The following is an 18444-nucleotide window of genomic DNA, read 5'->3' as shown; positions in this document are numbered from 1 at the left end:
GGATGAGGAGGAGGAGGAGGAGTACCGAGGGGTGGAGGTGGCGGCGGGAGTGCGGGGCACGGCGCTGCGCGGCGGGCTGCGGAGAAGGGGCTGGCGAGAGGGGCGTGGAGGGGCCCACGAGGCGGGAGGGCTGAGACGAGGGCGCTGCAGGGGCGGGAAGGAGGAGAGAGGGCGAGCGAGGAGCCTCCCCGCGCCGCCTGCTGCCAGCGTGCAGGCGCCGGGGGCACCCACCTTCCGCTCCCCCCGCGGAGCCCGGCGCGGTTTCTCGCCCAACTCCCTCAGCCAGACACGGGGCCCGCCGAGCCCCGCCTGGAGCCGGGCGAGCCCGCGGGAGGTGACGGCCGCCAGGGCAGAGCGCGGGAGGCTGGACGGACTCGCCGCGGCATCCAGCCGGCGGGGAAGGGCTGCCGCCACAGGGGAAGTCCGCCTTGGCGGGCAGCGTGCGAACGAGAGCGAGGGCGAGGCAGCGGGGCGAGCCCAGCCCGTCCTCCGAGGCGCCCGCGGGAGGCTGCGCGCCAGAGACCCGGGGCTGCCCGCCCGCCTGCCCCCCCCGCCAGCAGCCCCGCTGAGGGGCCGGCGCCCTCCCCCTCCCGAGCAGCCCCTCTCTGGGGCTTTGCCCCCTCCCACCAGCCCTGCCGCGGAGCCGGCCCCCACCTCGCCCCCCTCCGCCCCGCCGCGGGGCCGGCCCCGCTCCCCACCATCCCTTACATAAGAGACTTCCCGCCCAGCCGGGCGCTCCCCACAGGTGCGTCTCCAAAAGCGCGGGAGCGCCTCCTCCTCCCCTCCCTCTCCCCCCCCGCGCGCCAGGCGCGCGCCGCGCTGAGGGGGGCAACGGCCGAGGTGGGCGCCTCGGGGGAGCCGGCGGCAGCCCCGAGGGAGGAGAGCAGGGCGCCGCTCTCCGATAAGTAGAGCGCTCCGTCTCCCGGTGACTGCTCTCCTCACAAGCTAGCGCTCTCCGGAGATTCACTTACCTGTGAGGCAAAGGCAGGTCCTGGCGGAGCGGTGTCCATGGGGCCGTGCCTCCGCTAAACCATGGGCGTGAGCGGGCGCTGCCCTCGCCCCGGCGCGCTGTGCCCCGGTGCAGCGTTACTGGTACTGCATGCTTCCGAGCGGGGCTACGTTTATGTCTGCTGAACATGAGCTGCCCCTGCACATCGTTTATTTAAAAATCTTCTTATAATGTCAGTCAGGCTGGCTCCAGAGGACACAGTGAGGCTGCAGGTTGTTTGCGAGACACAGAATTAAAATAACTTCCCCCAAACAGAGAACTGACTCTGGGAAAGACTTTTTAGTGATTCACTCCCCATCCCTGTTATTTAACTCTCTCATCTCCGTGGTTTGGTTTGGCAGTAACCTGTGCAAGTAGCGATCATATTATCCTGAATACTATGCTGCCACCAAATGTAGGAAATGAGCCCATTATGGCGCGATTTAACAGTGTGGGCTGGCGCTTAAAGCAGCTTCCCCTTTCCTCGGGGGCCCGTCTGTGACAGCCTCGCTGCGGCCTTGCGGGCTGCGGTTGTCTCTGGGGAAGAGGGGCTGGTGTGCTGGGGCTCTGCCATGGCACCGTACCCTTCCTCTCCTCTCCCACCTGCGCTTGCGAGGGGGCTATATTGCTGCCGCACTTCAGGAACTTCGGCCAACTCTGTGTGGAGTTGTTAAGTGGTAAATAAACAAAAAGGTGAGGCAGAGGACAAAGCAGACGTTTGGAATCGGAGAGGGCTGTAGTTAGCTAATTGCGATCCTTTGCCTTCTCTTAAAAATAGACTCTGAGTACAGTGATGTTTCCACTGAACAGTTTGACAGTAAGCCTTGCATCCTTGTCCAGGAGGTAGGTTGGAAAGGCCCTTTATTTCTCAGCAGAGAAAAACAATCAGCCCCAGCCAAAACCAGCCTTTTCAGTTTTTAATATTTAATTCTTAAAACCTCCACCTCATCAACATCCCCTTTCAAGTCTCTTCTGAAATCATATCATTCCTCCCTTGTGTATACTTCTCCCTGCTATTATTTATTATTTAACACTTTGTGATGCAGTTTGTGCTGAAAATACTGTACAAAATGAATCTGTTCTATACTTATTATTGCGTCTAGAGACATTTAAGGTCCAGTCCTGTCAGGCGCTTAAGATTATGCAAGTTTCCCTGTTGATCTGACTGCTAAAAAGCTGCTTAAATATTTTGCATGATCAGTGCTATGCATGTGCAGAAATAATAACATCAAAAATGATTTATTTTATGGGCTCTTAATCCTGACTAACTGTGGTACAAGTTTCTTGTTTCGCTGAGTTCCTGGGGTTTTCCTTAAGAATTCCCCTATAGCAAAAAAGCCCAAAGAATTTCGGCTAGAATCTAACATTTGCGGGATTCAGGTGCATGCAATCAGAATCTGACCCTATGTGGCATGTGCTTGGAACAAGAGCCCAGAACTGGCGAAAACAGGAGGGTGATTAAAGCTCCTTGGAAAAAAAATGTTTCCTATGGCACCATAAGACTTTGGATCAGACCCATAGAACCCAGAACCCATAAATCATGTTACCCTAATTAATCATAAGTTACTCTAGTTGTTATGCTCTCTGTGCCTGTTAGCCGTATTGGCAGTGAAGTTATTTTAGCTGTACCACATCTTAGAGTTCTAGTAATGAACTAGAAGTGTTCCAGACTGGGGCACGAACCCTTTTTACTAGACCTGCAGCAGTGTGTTTTAATGGCTTCATAGCATGTAGTTGTAAGAACACCTGCATGGTCAAAATATCAAACCATTAAGTATAATAATGGAAACAAGAAAACTAATTGAGAGAAATGGGTATTACACAGAATACTGAGGCACATCTTGGGTCATTATGTGGTTTTGTAAAGCTTTTCTCAATGAAGTCAGTCAATAAACTTGTAATTTATTTCAGTTGACTTTATCAAGTTGAGAAAAAAATTTCCCAGTTTAGCATCGTCACCTTCCACTTTCAAGACTTCTCTTTTTGATGTTGTTTTAAGGTAAGTAATAATTACCTACTTTTCTACAGTTTTATCCCATAAGGAATGTATTTTGCCTCTGAAACAATTGAGAAGATGAATGTTTCAATAGAACCTACAGACTTGTCTTTACTCAAGCATATATCCATTTAGTTAGGTGAAATACTTAATTTTAGGCACAGACCTTATACGAAATTAAGTATTCCTATTATATTTTCCTCTAATTTCTTTCACTTGTTTTCACTGAGACTTTCACATGTGGATCAATGGCAATGCTTGTTGTTCAACTTCAAGCTAGAAAATAGGCTTTTTTTTAATGGTAAATCCTGTAGCAATGTATAGCCGTGTCTCAGTGGAAGTTATATAAATGCGTACACATTCACACTCTATATGAGTATGTGTGCATTATACATGTTCAATTCTGTGTTTAATTGTATATACTCTTAGAACTGATGCTTGCAGGTTTTTTATGTAAACAAGAGAGTCTGAAAAAGAGTAGAATTAGGAAAGTTAATGAGTTAACCTGAATGTTGAGGTGGCGATAAATCTGAAGAATATAGAAAAATTAGAATAAATAAAGCAATTGCAATTATCATGTTCCAAATTCTATATTTCATTTTTGTTAATAATATCAATCTTGATGCAACCTCTGAGTATTTCCCAGGGACTGATTACTTGCTAGAGAGAATAGTCCTTCACTGAGCGCTGAGTCAATGCAGCTTTCTAGCCAATCATTAATTCCCGAGAAATGCCATATAGCTCCATCATTATTAACAGACATTCCAGAGCTGTGAAAATCTGTCAAAAAAGCAGATAGACAGGTCTGATCTCAGGCAGTACTGATGTGAAAGGTATTTTGTGATAAGAAATGTCGTGTGGAAACTGGAATGAAGCAGTCAATGTCTGTTTCCTTGATAGTTATTTCATACTGTAATGGGATGTTTGGATGTATAGATATAAAATGTATTGCAGTGGAAACCAAAAGAGGTGATGATTCTACTATAGCAGGCCAACTGGCAGCATGTTTGCAATCACTAGTCTTTACAAGTACAGTTAAATGTTAGAAGATGTCTGCTGTGGAGCAATAAGGTAGCTTGAGACATGAAAGAAATACCTTAGCAGACATGAGTTGAAGCAGCAAAATGTGTTTAACGAGGAGGCTACAAGCGACATGAGGTTTATAGATACTGAGAACAGTCCCGTGATTTACAAATATTGTAAACAGCCCTGAATAAAACAACACAGAAGTTTGTTGTGAGCACCTCTACATTCTTGAATCAGCATGCATCAGACAGCACTCTTTGCTTCTACTAAGTTCTTTCATTCCACTATGAGGAGTATGCTTTCCCACTGGTATTAGGCTTGCTGGATGGTGAAAACACAATTGGTTCTAGACCTTTCTTTTAGTTACACAGCTAACACTTCGTAAGCCTTTGTTCTTTTGCCCAATAACTACAATCATTAGTATTGTATCAGTGCAGCAACGTGTGAAATCCCAGCCTGCAGTGTGTTGACACTAAATATACTTCTCCTTTTATAATTACTGAGCACACATCTTTTAAACTAACCTTTCTCTTTTCATTAAAAAAGATGCACATACAGATTGGGACAGAATTAGCTTGTTCTTATAATTTCATGAATTCATAGCAACTTTAACTAGAACATCTTACAAACATTGAGCATTTTTTAGTTATTGTCATCAAGTCTGAAAAAAATACCCTTTGCACATAGCAAAGGGATCACCATCAAGAGATCCTAATAAGCAAGGAGATGCTTCATGAATGAAAAAGCATGAGACTTGTTTTCATGGCTCACTGAGGAGGAAGATAATTTATTGCAATTGTACAATGTAGAAATTACCTTTATCACCTAATATTTTTCTCTTCAGTCTTCTTGTAAAACCAAAACTATAGTAATTGCACGGGTTGGGGCTGAGGCAGGCCATAACAGCATTCACATTTGGAGTGGACTTAATGAAATCCTGAGAGTTCTTGTAGCTTCAGTTTAATTCAAAGGAAATACAGAAAAATTCAGATAAATTTAGAAGGTAAATGGAGTACTTGCAAATATACAAGAGGAAACGTATACTGTAAATGTCTTCAGTATACAGCAGTGGAAAAAAAGTGCCAAAATGTCTAAAGCACCTTTCAGCAGTATAGCTGAAAAATGAGTTGTGCCCTCAGGTTTGCCTGTTGCACAGCTATTCCTCTGATTCTGAACAAGGAAAATTGCCAGTCAGTTTCTCTCTTTGGCAAAACTGATGTTACTTTTGAATTGTAACAGTATTGCAAGTACCTGCGAACAAGGTACCTTTCTGCTTGTTATAAATTAGACTACCATGGAATTTAGATCTGGAATGATTGCCCAGGTGTCTGAGGATTACTGCAACTGACAAAGAAGGCTGTGCAGATCATTCCAAACTCATGCCAACAAAATACTTATGTCTTGTTAACAAAAAAGACAAGAAAGGCTACAGAGGATCAAAAAAATTGGAACTGCTTTTTTATCCTTCCAACTGAAAACCCAACCACCTTTGTTCCCATGAGTTCAACTTTTCAAGGCAGAGAGGAAGCCTTTCTAAACAGACCTAAAATAGCATTAAAAATTTTCAAGGTTAAAGTCAGTATAATAGGCTGTATACTGTGCCTGAGCATAGAAAAGCTGTGCTTAGACATAGAAGAGGACACATAGCAGCGAAAATTTTCTAATCCTCTGCTGCCTGACTCTGGCATGTGTTAGAACAGCTGAGGAGCTGATTTAACCAATACCTCTTCTAAAAACTCCTCACTAACTGAGATTAAGAGGTAGACAAGTTTTAGTCTAGAATGTGCATTCTCCAGGCCTGGAACGTCCATGGATGGAAGCCGGAACAGGAAGAAGTCAAATTAGCGAGTCAGTTATGGTCTGTTAGTTTTAGCACTATTAACCCTCAAGGGCTACAGAAGTGAGCTGTAAACCTCAGAAGTGAAGAACTTGCTCTTCACAGAAACATTAAGTTGCTGTATTAACTAACAAAAGATTTTAGCCACCATATATTTTGCATGTCTTCCAAAATGTACTGCCAGGCAACCAAAATCAAAAGTTCTTACTGAACGTTAGACCTTTTTAGTGTGCTTCCTTGATAATAAGCTTTAATGATGTCTCTCCATATCATTGTCACAACATGCCCATCTGAGGCTTGATGTATTTTGTATCTTACATATAGTAATAATATATAGACATAGGAACTTTCAGATTTATGAAGAAAATTTCTCTGACAGTTCCATTTTTAAAGGATACTAACTGTTAAAAGATGCTCAGGATTTTAAAATGGTAAGTCACAAGACAGATGAAATAAGAGGTACAGAGAAAGTAATAATGGTCCGAGTTCTGTGATACATTCTTGATTATATGACACTGCAGTTTTCATGTGGCTATCAGATTCACTTATGTGATTACCATGCCCGGCCAAGAGTGTCAAACGTGGTTGCCAAAGGTTAAATATCCACAGGCCAACTCGGTATCTACTAAATTCAACAACTGTCTTTCCACTGATTTAAAATGGAAACTGCACTGGGTGATTTTGTTCAAGAGATGCTGAATAATCACAGCTTACACTGAAATCACCAGATGTCTGAGTGGTCAGTACTTCTAAAAACCGGGTCACATATTTGAAAGCCCAATAATGAATTCCGAGACTAAATTTAGGCACATGTGTTGGAAAACTGTTGACGTGTACAAATACATATACAGGTTCCAGACCACGCTTTTAGGCAGATGGTAACAACTGTCCCTTCTTGACTCCACTTGACAGCCAATGTAAAGAGCAGTACTAAAGCTGGCTCCAAAGGGATTTGCTTCTCTGTCCTTTAGCGTGATAGTCAGTGAGAAGAAATAATCTATCAACCAGGTATACTGACAGATGGGTCACAAAACCATGAAGATCTCAAGGTGGAAAAGTAAATGCCATTTCTCATGTTTTCTTTCTAGAGAGCATTCTGATAATGTTAACAGGGTTCATCATGGATATTTCTCAGCACAGTGCAACTCTGTTATATCTACATATATGGAATATCTACCTAGAACATCTATCTAAGTATTCTATTATACCTCTCTGGAATGAAAAGGCATCAATCCAGTGTCCTTGCTCTTTGCATCATGTCAATAGTAAACGGAAAAGTAAATGCTTAAAGTAAATAACGTGTAGAAGAACATTTTTGATAATAACTCTTTTTTCTTTTTCTTGGGGTTTTGTAACATATATTTGCTTAGAGTTTTTTTATTACTGTGAAAGTGCAGTGATCCCACAGCTGGATAAATAATAGGACAAATAAAAGGATTTTAACTGTAATGTGAAAGGCACCTTAGAGAGTCTTGAGAAGCGATGCAAAAAGATGTTGACAGCAGATTATAGTGGTATCTTTTTGTTGTAGTGTTTACTTAAATCAGCAGATTATCTCTAACCTGCTAAATATAATATAATGTTAATAATATATTTAGGATATCTGCTCCCTAACACATATATAGGAGATTATTGCAGAGTATAATAAGGTTAAACACATTTTTAATACAAAACACTGGCACCTGAGAGTACAGTTTTCAGAATGGATTATTTGATATTTATATTTTTACAGGCAAGTAACATCAGAGTAAAATGTAAAGCAGCTGCAAAAGAAATACTCCTGTATGATATGGAAATAATAAATATACAGGGCCAGTTGTAACTGAATACTTGGTAAAAGGACAACTCACAATTTTCTTGGGTGTGTGTGGGAATTAGTCTGTCATTCACTCCTACACACCTGACAGAAGGCTGGCCTCTTTAAAGTCAATTTTGTAATTTATATACACCTTGAAGTCTTAAATATGATTTTCCAGTTTAACAAATTCTCCCTGTGAATATAGTGATTGTTCTTCTTTAAAAAGAAAAAATAACAAAATTAAAAAGGAAATTGTACGTAATTTTTATGCAAACTAGAACAGTTGAAGTGAGCCTTGATAATATGATGAAGAAACAGATAATTTAGATGGCTGAATAATAGGATCGCTTTCATACATAAACAATGCAAGTATTTCAACACATAAAATGACCATAAGTGAAAAAGAGCAGATATCGCATAATACCCAATTATCTCACTTGTTTCTGTCATAATGTTTAGCTCAAATTTAAAAAAACACTTGTGCAGCAAGATCAGAAATAGATCCTCCATACGAGCCTGAACCTGGGTCCAGTTTTCAGTCTTTTCATCTCATTGCAGAGGATTTTTTTGAGTATTACGTCTGTTGGTTAGCATTAATTACTTATTGACAGCTGTATGCAAAGGACACAGTCTTGACTCATTAGTGTTAACAGGAATATTACCATTAAAGTCAATGAAGTGAAGATGCCAATCTAAGGATCAAGATTTAATAAGTTTATTCTCATTGAGATGTTCTTTATAGAACATAAAATTCCATTTGTTTCAATGGGGTCATTTTATAATGCTAGTGTTATTCATAATGAAAGCAAAACCAAAATCTAACATTAAAGGATACAGAAAAAAACATACAGAAAAAGTTAAAGACTAAAATAACAAAGATAAGGGCCACATTCTGATGCCTATTATATGAGAGAATGTAGAAATATTTAAGGAAATAATACTTTCGCATACAGTGCACCTTTAAGCTCCAGTGCATATAGCTATATATTGCTCAAATTGTATTCAAATAGAGCTCTGGTCTTTATGTCCATCAGTACATTGAAGCCCAAGGGAGGCATGGTCTGCTGGCAGAGCGATAAGGACAGCTCTCTAGCACATATGCTGAGGGAAGCTGCCCGCACGACTAGGGAAGCCAATAAAAATCAGCAGCGTATTCAACAATCCTTGTTTCTACCTTCCTGTCTACATCCATCGTAAGCAACTTTTCTCTGCCCTGACAGTGTAATAGGATGAAGGCTACTTCTCGCTGACTTCATGACCTTTCACTACAGGTGCATTCCTCTGGGACAAGAAAAGAGTCATCCGTATACCATGAACAGATAAAATTTTCTTGGCAGCTGACATACAGCTGTGGAATTCATTCCCTGATGATATTGGAACAATTACAAATCTCAGCTCCTTAAGAATAAAATGTAAAATCCCTTATTTTCACCTACCTGCTCCACAATAATAATAATGAGAATAACAAAGCCATCCCTCCTAGGACACGAGAAGAAACTAGAGATCCTTTACTGTGATTACTCTTAGAGCTTGTAAAGGTGTACTGATACCATGGTGATGAACACAGTATAATTGCCAAGATAGATGATGGATCCAGCTGGCACTTCTCCCTCCTCCCCCACACATCATGGTGCTCACCACAACAAGTTTATGATTTTGCACTAAAAATCTGTTGAGTCTTGTTGGTCTTTACGAATTTACTTGCAGAAACCGCAAAATGCTCTCTTCACTTTGATTTAGTCTAGACTGTATGAGAGAGGTGCATGATTTTTTCAGAAATTACACCCATATGATATATTATTCTGTTGATAAAAAACTCCTTTAAAACCCTAGCTGATAAATAAATAAATAAATGTGAGTTCTCCTTCTTGGCAAAAAAAAAAATATTTTATATACCTATCTGTCTGCTCAGTCATCTTAGGCAAGTTTTACCCAGAATGGTATTACTATGTTTGTTCAGGTGAGATTTATTGTTCAGAAGCTCAAACAGAAAGTCCTCCAAGTTAACTTCTACCTTGCACTTTTTCTGTTTACATAGGGTTTACACAAGGATGAGGTTTTTTAGTCGTTTGGTTTTTTTTTTATCTAGAAGGTGAGATAAATACTTGCAAGATTAGGCTATGTAAGAACCCAGAAATATTGCTATTTTCTCTTCTTCAAGAAAGGAAAAGTGTGAAAAATAATAGCAATCTCATTGGTTCACAAAACCTTTCTCAAGATATTTACTCAAGTCTAAGTTTCAAATAGTAAGCACTGCTATTTTAAATTTCCAAATTCTTAACAGCTGCATTGTACAAGAATGCCATTGCACATTATGCTACTTTGTGACCTTGCTGGCAGTCTCATTATAAGTCAAAGTCTGAGTGGGTACGGACAAGGTGCTAATCTTTCACCTGCAGGAGTAGAACAGGGTATTCTCAGGAGTAAGTGGGAGAACTGCTGTTGTGGGGAAACCCCATGCCAGTCTCCAAGGTTTATAAATCTGTTATTCAATGTATAAGGAGTTAAGCGTAAAACATTTTTCACTGAGAAATTAATTTTGAATGAATTTTAGGTACTGAAATACTTTATCTGTGTACATATGTGGATGCTTCCAAAACAATTATACTTCAAAAGCTGGATGAAGTAGTAAGTACTGGGAGAATATTAGTAGATTAAATTCTAATGGATCTAAATTGGACCAGTACTCCTTTCACCCAGGGTGAATTTCGCACATTATTTGCTTGAGTTGCAGAAATCTGATTAACCAAAGTTTATCCAGAAGCAAATTAGTGCTAAAGTGTGAAAATCAGAGCTTTGAGACTACGAGCATAGCCTTATGCTAGCTTTTTTCATCCAGAGAGTCCAATTAAGCAAACCTGGCAGAAGCTTTAAAAGTAAGTATTCTCTGCTGGTTGTTAGTAAAAAATTGATCACTCTTTTTATTAAGACAAAGGGTGCCTGTTTGCCCAATGAGGAGCTGAAGGGGAAAAACAGAGTGCAACACCAGAACTACACAGATTTCTTCTGGCTTTGGAAGCCAAGAAGAAAGACTGGAAATTCTAGTACCAGTCTGTTACGATATTATTATTTCTGGCTGACAGCAAGGTCACAGATGCTTCTTCAGGTCAGGGCTTCCCAGCCTGTTCCTAGACTAGCTTCTCATCCTTATTTATGGTAGATGGACTTCAAATATTGTAGCATGTCAAGTGCATGAATAGACCATGTACAGATCTCGCAGTGCCTTAAAATGCACAGTGGGAGGATCCCTATTACAGTTTAGCAATACTGGCTTACGAAACCTGCACCAGGAAAGAAATTTAGCCTCATACAGTCAGTTCAGGCCCAAATAAATTCTCAAAAGAAGGCTTAGGGCAGACAAAAGTTATGCACAGTCTTTATGCTGATTCTCCGCACAGATTCCTCCTCCTTCTTGCTAGACGAAGGAAAATATGCTGACTTGCATAAATAACTTGTTTATGTGGCTATAAATTTTACATTTAACAATATTTAAACTTTGACTATAGCTTGCTTGAAAATAAATATGTAAATCAACCTGGTTTCCAGTTAAGTTTGACCTTCTCTTGAGCCAAATTAGCCTTGAAGGTTTCTAGAGAGGCAAACAGAATAGTTGTTTTCCCATTAGCCTGTTCCAGCAAGGAATGTGATGATCTCCATCTAGGTAAGCTTGGAAGTATAACAATGAATACTATTTTGCCAAAAGTTCAGTACTGGCAAATTCTCACCAATTCAGAATTCTTTAGTACTTTTCACAGAAATAATCAAACAATATGGTGGCAGACAAGACTAGGTTAGAATTGCTTGAGAACTGATGAAGGTAAAAAGGTAGTGTCAGTTGGGAATCAGGAATAAAAGAAATTGGTCATATACAGAGGTAAATATTGTAGTGAAGTGCAGCTTATTGATACAGTATTACATCATATTTTGTACGTCAAACAGGCATAGAACATCAATATCTTCACCCACTGAATCAGATTCATCAATCACACTTTTTATATATTATGTACCTATTTTGCGTGTATATATGTATATTGTATATACATAGATAGGCTTTTTCCCCAAAGTCAGTTCTTCTGTTCTAAATGCCTGACTTTAAACTGTTTTTCCATAATGCCTGTCTTTTGGAGAAGAATCTCAAATGCAGACTCGGATAAATAAGCTCTCTCTATAGGACAGACAGAGAGTCAGATGCCTCAGAAGGATGAACCTAATAGTCTACATACTGAGTGGAAAACATGACAACCAATAATGAAGCACTGATCACAGAAGTCTTTCTCACCCAGTGCTCTTCTATGGAGGTTAAATAGCTAGCAGAAGATAGCAAGCAGGTGCCTCTTCCTAATCAATTCAAGAATCTGGACTCTGAATCCTACTTTCATCTTCTCAGCATAAGAAGAACTTGTCCCTGGTTTCTTTCTGTTGTTTTTGTTTTGTTTACTTAACAGAAACCATTAATAAGAGATGAAGCTGCTACTTCAGATTAATATGAGGAAGGACAGAAAAAGAAAGAAGAGGTTCTTTTGTGAGCAGAATATCATCTTGCTTACAGTTGTCATCGAAAGCCTAAATGTGAATCATTTGGACTTCACTTTGCTCTTCAAAACTGAAGTGGTAGGACAAGTATGAGTACTACACCAACACTCGATATACTCCACTGGCTCTCCAATCAGTGATTACTTGTTCACATTCAAGGCCTTTCTTCAAGGTTTTCACTAGAGTACAATATAATTCCTATGGCATCTGCAACTCAAAAGGTCACTGCATTCTCTGAAAACATTTTGAGTTATGGAACTCATCATGAAATGGGAGTAAGGAGACACCCCTTGAAAGTCTAAGCCTAAACACCAAAGATCAAAGCCTTGTACTGCATTTATAAGCAGTTGAATGTGATGTACATTTTCCCTGAAAAGATTTCTTCCATTCATGCCAAGATACTAATATAAAAAAGCTTTATAGGGAAGAGACACATGCATAACCACCCATCTACTGTGAATTTGCGTGCGCTACAGATTTAATTAAAAGACAGTAAAAGTAAACTTATATTTTCTTGGTATTAAAGTTAATTTGTAAATACCAACACCAATCAGCAATCTTGCCATCTCTGCGAGAGCCTTGGCTAAGTTGTTAATATGCAAACACCACCAGCCTATACTCTATTAGGAATGATAAGCTCATAGTTTTCTTACCCGATCTCTTTCTATTCAGGAGCACAAGTACATAGGAATGTACCATGTTTTTGATTTATGCATGTAACTCCAAATGACAGCATATACAGTGTGTATGCCATAGCTTCAGTTATTAGGAAAGTTTTCAGTTTCCACTTATTTTAGTTTTTATTTCCTCCTAGGCACTTATTATATTCTTCCTAGCATGCTGAGCTCTTCTAATGTTTAGAAATATTGTGGAACTGCAAAAAAGGCACAGTCAGTTAATTCCTTCATTTGAATAATTAAACATTTTAAATACTCCCTCCATACCTTATGTTCAGTTATAGATATATTATTAATAGTAGCTTGTACTGTGTGCTGCAGGAGAATGTTAGGCACATAATTCCTAGAACCTGGGGAGGAGAACATTTCCTGACACTATGAATTTACTTTCCCAATGACAAAGTTATCTTGTTCTAATTCAAACGTGTTTCACACTGTAATAATTACACCGTATGAATGTTGTGCTTTTTTTATGAAAAGTTCAGCACAGTTAATTATTCAAAAAATTGTTATGGTTGATGAATCCATTCCATTGTGTTCAACAAAAATGTTAATCGTGCTTCACTATTTTTAGGATGTTCCTGTTTTATCATTCATTCCAGTACCTGAGTCTAAAAAGTTAGACCATTGCATAAGTTCAAGACCATAGGTTTGTAGCCAGACTGGTTGTCAAATGGGTGTCATCAATGGTTAAACATGGTTCATTACATCTCTGCTTGTTGAGTGCATCCCTACAGACAAATGGCCTTCAGTCTCTACTTCTTTGGATAGGCATGATGTAATTTTCCCACTATCAATCAGACCCACTCTTGAACAACAGCATTCAATGACTCCACCATGCTTGTTGAACAAGCCTGACTAGGCTTCATAGTAGTAGGGTCTTAGTTTTATCTGATTTTAAAGCTGGAGTGTCTGAACCAAAAACGGATGGAGCAGTTCGTTTTGCAAGGTCACTGGGTAAATTTGCCACAGAGTAAATTTGCTAAGCATTGAATGTAGCACTTTTCTCATTCTCTACTGCATAGGCCTGCAACCAACTGGCAAACATCAAAATTATTTTTAATGGTTCCAAGTCATCTGGAGAAGGGGCACTTTAGTTAATTTCTTTATTTTGCCTGCTGTACAGGGAATGTATCTTTATTGTGATCATCCTTCAGCAAATGTAGGAATGTATCAATAAGACCAAGCAATATTTCCACGAATAAAATTTTAGTTCTCTATTGTTTTAAAAACAGAAGAAATTCAAAGAGTGGGAAAACCACTTTTCTATTGTCAATTAAAGTCTGCTTTTTTATATTTGGACATTGGACTCTGTTATATTTGTAACAGAGATTTGAAAAATATTGGAGGGTTAAAAAATTAAAAGAACACCACTATGGGAATACACACAGTGTTTGCTATCAGTGACTTAGTTGTTATAAATAAGTACAACTGGAAGAAATCTGAAAAACATCATTGCAAACACAGTGAAGGAGGAGAGCAGTTGAAGTGAAGGGCTAGTACAAAACAGGTGGATTCCTTTTGCCTTGCAGGGCATGCAGTCTTGTCCTCATTTATTATTAATTTTGAATGTAGAAGCTTTGTGGTGCATGCTATGTCTTCACTCATAAATCAGCCTCTGTATGCCTCTACCTGTGTCCAGATTTGATCTTTATCTCTTTCTACCCAAGGCCTGTAAAACACCTACAGATCCTTAGACCAGGAACCTGAGAGAAGTGGAGAATGTAATTTACTACTGAGATAATACTGTTGAAAAATGGATCCTTCTGGTTATCTAATACTATCATTGATGGAAAAGGAAACGTCCTTGAAATTCTGAGAAACAAAAGTGCCAGACACAGCTGAAAGAGAGTCCACACTGAAACCTTAAAAATCAAGTACTATTTAATTTTCAAATCATATTTCCTACAAATTAAACTAAGAGGTTTGTAATAGCAATAATTACTTATTCCGCATCCTTCATCAGTCCCTGAACTCATTTTCTTCTGTCATTACTTGAGTGAAAAAAAAACTTAAATAGGTTATTTATGCTTAAATTAATCTGTGGTTTTCCCAGAGTACCTTCTTTGTTCATCTTCAGCTTTAATTACTGAAAAACATTTTGTTTTGTAGAAATCTGTGGCAAAATAGATGCATCCTTCATAGTCATCCTGTTTGAGGAAGTTCAGTGACTGCTATATTAGTGACATCACAGATGGTAAAGTCAATTTTAAGATCTATTTCACATGCAAAACCTGGCACACAACATGAGTGAATACTAATGTGTAGAAGAGTTCTACGAAGGTTTTAGGGGACATAAATCATTCTCTACGGCAGCAAAGATTCTCTCAACTGCTGATGCAATCTATTGGTAAGGCTGTATTTTGAGGGGAGAGTAGTGGTAGTCTGGACCCGTGAAGGCCAGTCAACAAGAGGGTTTACTCATCCGAGGTATAACTACAGTTTCCACTTACACAGAGCACAGTTCTGCGGTGTCAAACTTCACTCTGTAGCAGAAGCTGCAACTTTGCAAAGTGGTACGACAACGGTTCCTCTTTCACAGTTTTTTTGTAATCACTAAGACTATTTTTTTTTCTCAGAGTAATCTGATGATGTTGTTTCTTTATGTCCAGTTTGTTATATCCTGTCAGAATGGTGATGTACATGTGCTTCTCAAAAATATATTTGGTTCAACAAGTGAGCTGCAAAGAGCCTGCCTGCTAAAATTTACGTGACTGAAAAAAATTTCCCCTTTTCTGAAAGAGGATGAATTCTCTTTATACAAGGAAGGAAGAAAAAGGAAGTATCATTTTTTCAAAAAACCCAAGTTATTTGCATGCCACCTGTAACGTAAAAATGAGTTTTTCCAGTCTGAAAAATAATTTTCTGCTTTGAGCAAAGGGATTTGCCCAGTACGTTTGCAATGTATTTTGAGTTAACCAGTGTAACAGTAAAACAAGAATGTCCTTGTTGTATGCCTAGCTGAAAAAACATCTAAGTGCTCTGATTGTTTATTGAATTTTAATACTTGAAGGATTGCTGTTTCTTTGATTTTTTTGGCAGAAATAGCAACTGTGGTTAATGATCATCTGGGTTTTATTTTTTTCTAATAAAATGTCATTTATCAGCAAAGAAGGAGAAAGGAATCTGAGAATCATGCATACAGATGCGTAAACTAAATACTGCTTCTTCTGCCAGATTGCTGCTTTTGCTTGTACATTAACGGAAAATCTGTTTGTTTAAAAATAAGAAAAGTCCAACAAGTCCAAATTTTAGATATAGATGTGAATTAAAAGCTCTTAAACCTAGATTTTCTTCATAGACCAAGTCCAATAGTATATACCAGATGTCTGTAGTACTCTAAAAACACACACACATATATGTGTGTATATATATACTGAATAGTTTCTTAAAATCTATTTATATGCCTAATTCCCTTTGATTTGTAACTGGACAGGTCTTAATGAGCAGCAGGAATCATAAACTTTAGATAGTAGGTAAATGCTGTCCAATTCTGACTGGAATAATTCTGGATATGCACCTACACAGAACTCAACATGTATAGAGAACATTTAAGTCAGAAAGTTCTTAAGATAGTTCGGGATGAGGTGGCAGTCAATCACAAATTTTCTGCATAATTTTGGAAGTGGGTACTTCAATTAAAGCCTTGATTTTTGCACCTACCGCTAGCCCTGCTGGACTCCTATGCATTTTTTCTGTATCTAGTCATTTCTATACAAACTCATGACCCAAACATCCATGACTCTTCAGGAATAGAAACCTAATGTGTCAAAAATATGCACCAGATCAAAGAATTGCTCCTAGACTAGCTCTCTCATTCACTGGAGTCATTACTGGTCATGACTTTTGGATTTGCTGGCAGCCCCGGCCTCAATTACTCAATGAAAGGTGCAAGTACTCAGTGTACCTGAAAAGGAAATCTCAGGATAGGGAAATCCAAAATCAGAGGCACCCTGAATAAAGTAGAACTCTTGAATACTTGGCAGTACACAAAATGAATGAGACATCTTACAAAAACGACCAGTAGATCTAGATAGAACCTGTATCTGTGTCAGAAATGGGAATTCAGTGTGCAAAACAAATTGAGTTAAATAGTGTGTTTAACTCATTACATCAACTTTTATATCTCTCATAGTTACAGTGATTCAAGGAATATATTACAGGTTTCTTGAACAAATGGAGCCTGCCCACACTAAATGAGTCAGATATAAAAATCAATTACATTGTGGATTCTTAACTGTGGAAATAATCAATGTCATCATTGTTCCCTTCCTAACAACAAAATATTGGTCCTGGTCAACCAATCTTTTTAAGTTGGTTTGTGCAAAACATTTTTAATATTTTTTTATATTTTTTGTGGGCACTTTGAAAATGGAAAGCCATTTGGTATCAAGGCCAAATATTAACAGGACCTTTTTTTAACATGGATAAGCACTCTTTAGTGTAGTAATTCATGTTCATATAGAATGTCAAAGGAGCAGACTTTAAGTTTTAGCATGTTCTGTAACGTTTTAGGCTCAGATTGCTCAATTTATTTATACCAGCATAGTCATCCTGGAGTCTTTTACTCTCAGCAATGGAATGGGAGATAGAGACAGAGTGGGCTAGTATGAGATACTACTGTAAGTTTTCAAAACTTACTATTTTTTATACATCAGCTGTTCTGGGGAGAAGAATAGGAGGGGTATCATATGCCAAACCTTCCAAAATGTTACATCTGCTAGGAATGCTGTCCTGTTACAGGATTTATGGGAGCTGGAAGAAGAGATTAATAGAAAACAGACTTGATACACTGTATGCATTATTTATTTTCAGCATGTGTAAATCCATACTGTCTCTAAACAAATACAATGATGTGATCCTTTTTATATCATCAGGTTTTACTAATTCCCATTATTTTCTCTAACTTATCCCTCAAGGACTCATATAAATCAGCATGCACTAAAAACAGATGTTGATAATCCTGTGTGTATTGCTTACACCTCCAACCTTCACTGGATTCCCTGAATTCCAGATGGCAGATAGTCATTCTATTCTATGTATAAGATTAAAATGGTTTAGTTTCAAGTCTGAATATCTGTCTGTGCTTTGTAATTTTAATTCCAATGTCTAGACCAACCCTGTTCTGTCTTTTTCACCTTTTGTATTCTATTTTTGCAATTTGTTATCTTCTTGTGATTTGCTGAGAATAGAGAAAGCATTCCTTCCTTCAGCCGCTGTTTTGACTGTTTTGCTCTTTATATGAATTACTCATCAGAGATGTAGTAAATTTTAGAATTACTTACTTGTTTTATTAGTACTTTATCTAGGTTTCTCAAAGTGCATACAATCATACTTTAAATTGCAGTAAGAAATGAAGTAGAGTGTCTGCTACTGGATTTGTCAGAACTTCCAAGTTGTTAAGAACTGTAAGGATTGGCAGCATGATCTAATGCATACTCGAATAAGTCTTACAAGATCTGGACTACTCAGATATGCACTAATCTAATCACAGTCATTACTAAGCTAAACCTAATATAAGCATTGCCTTTTCAGTGCCTCCATTTCTCACTTTTTATCTATCTTATTTTCAATATACTGCATGCTCTT

Source organism: Platalea leucorodia (assembly GCF_965183815.1).
Source record: "Platalea leucorodia genome assembly, chromosome: 5".
NCBI lineage: Eukaryota > Metazoa > Chordata > Aves > Pelecaniformes > Threskiornithidae > Platalea > Platalea leucorodia.
Note: the sequence above shows the minus strand (reverse complement) of the source record.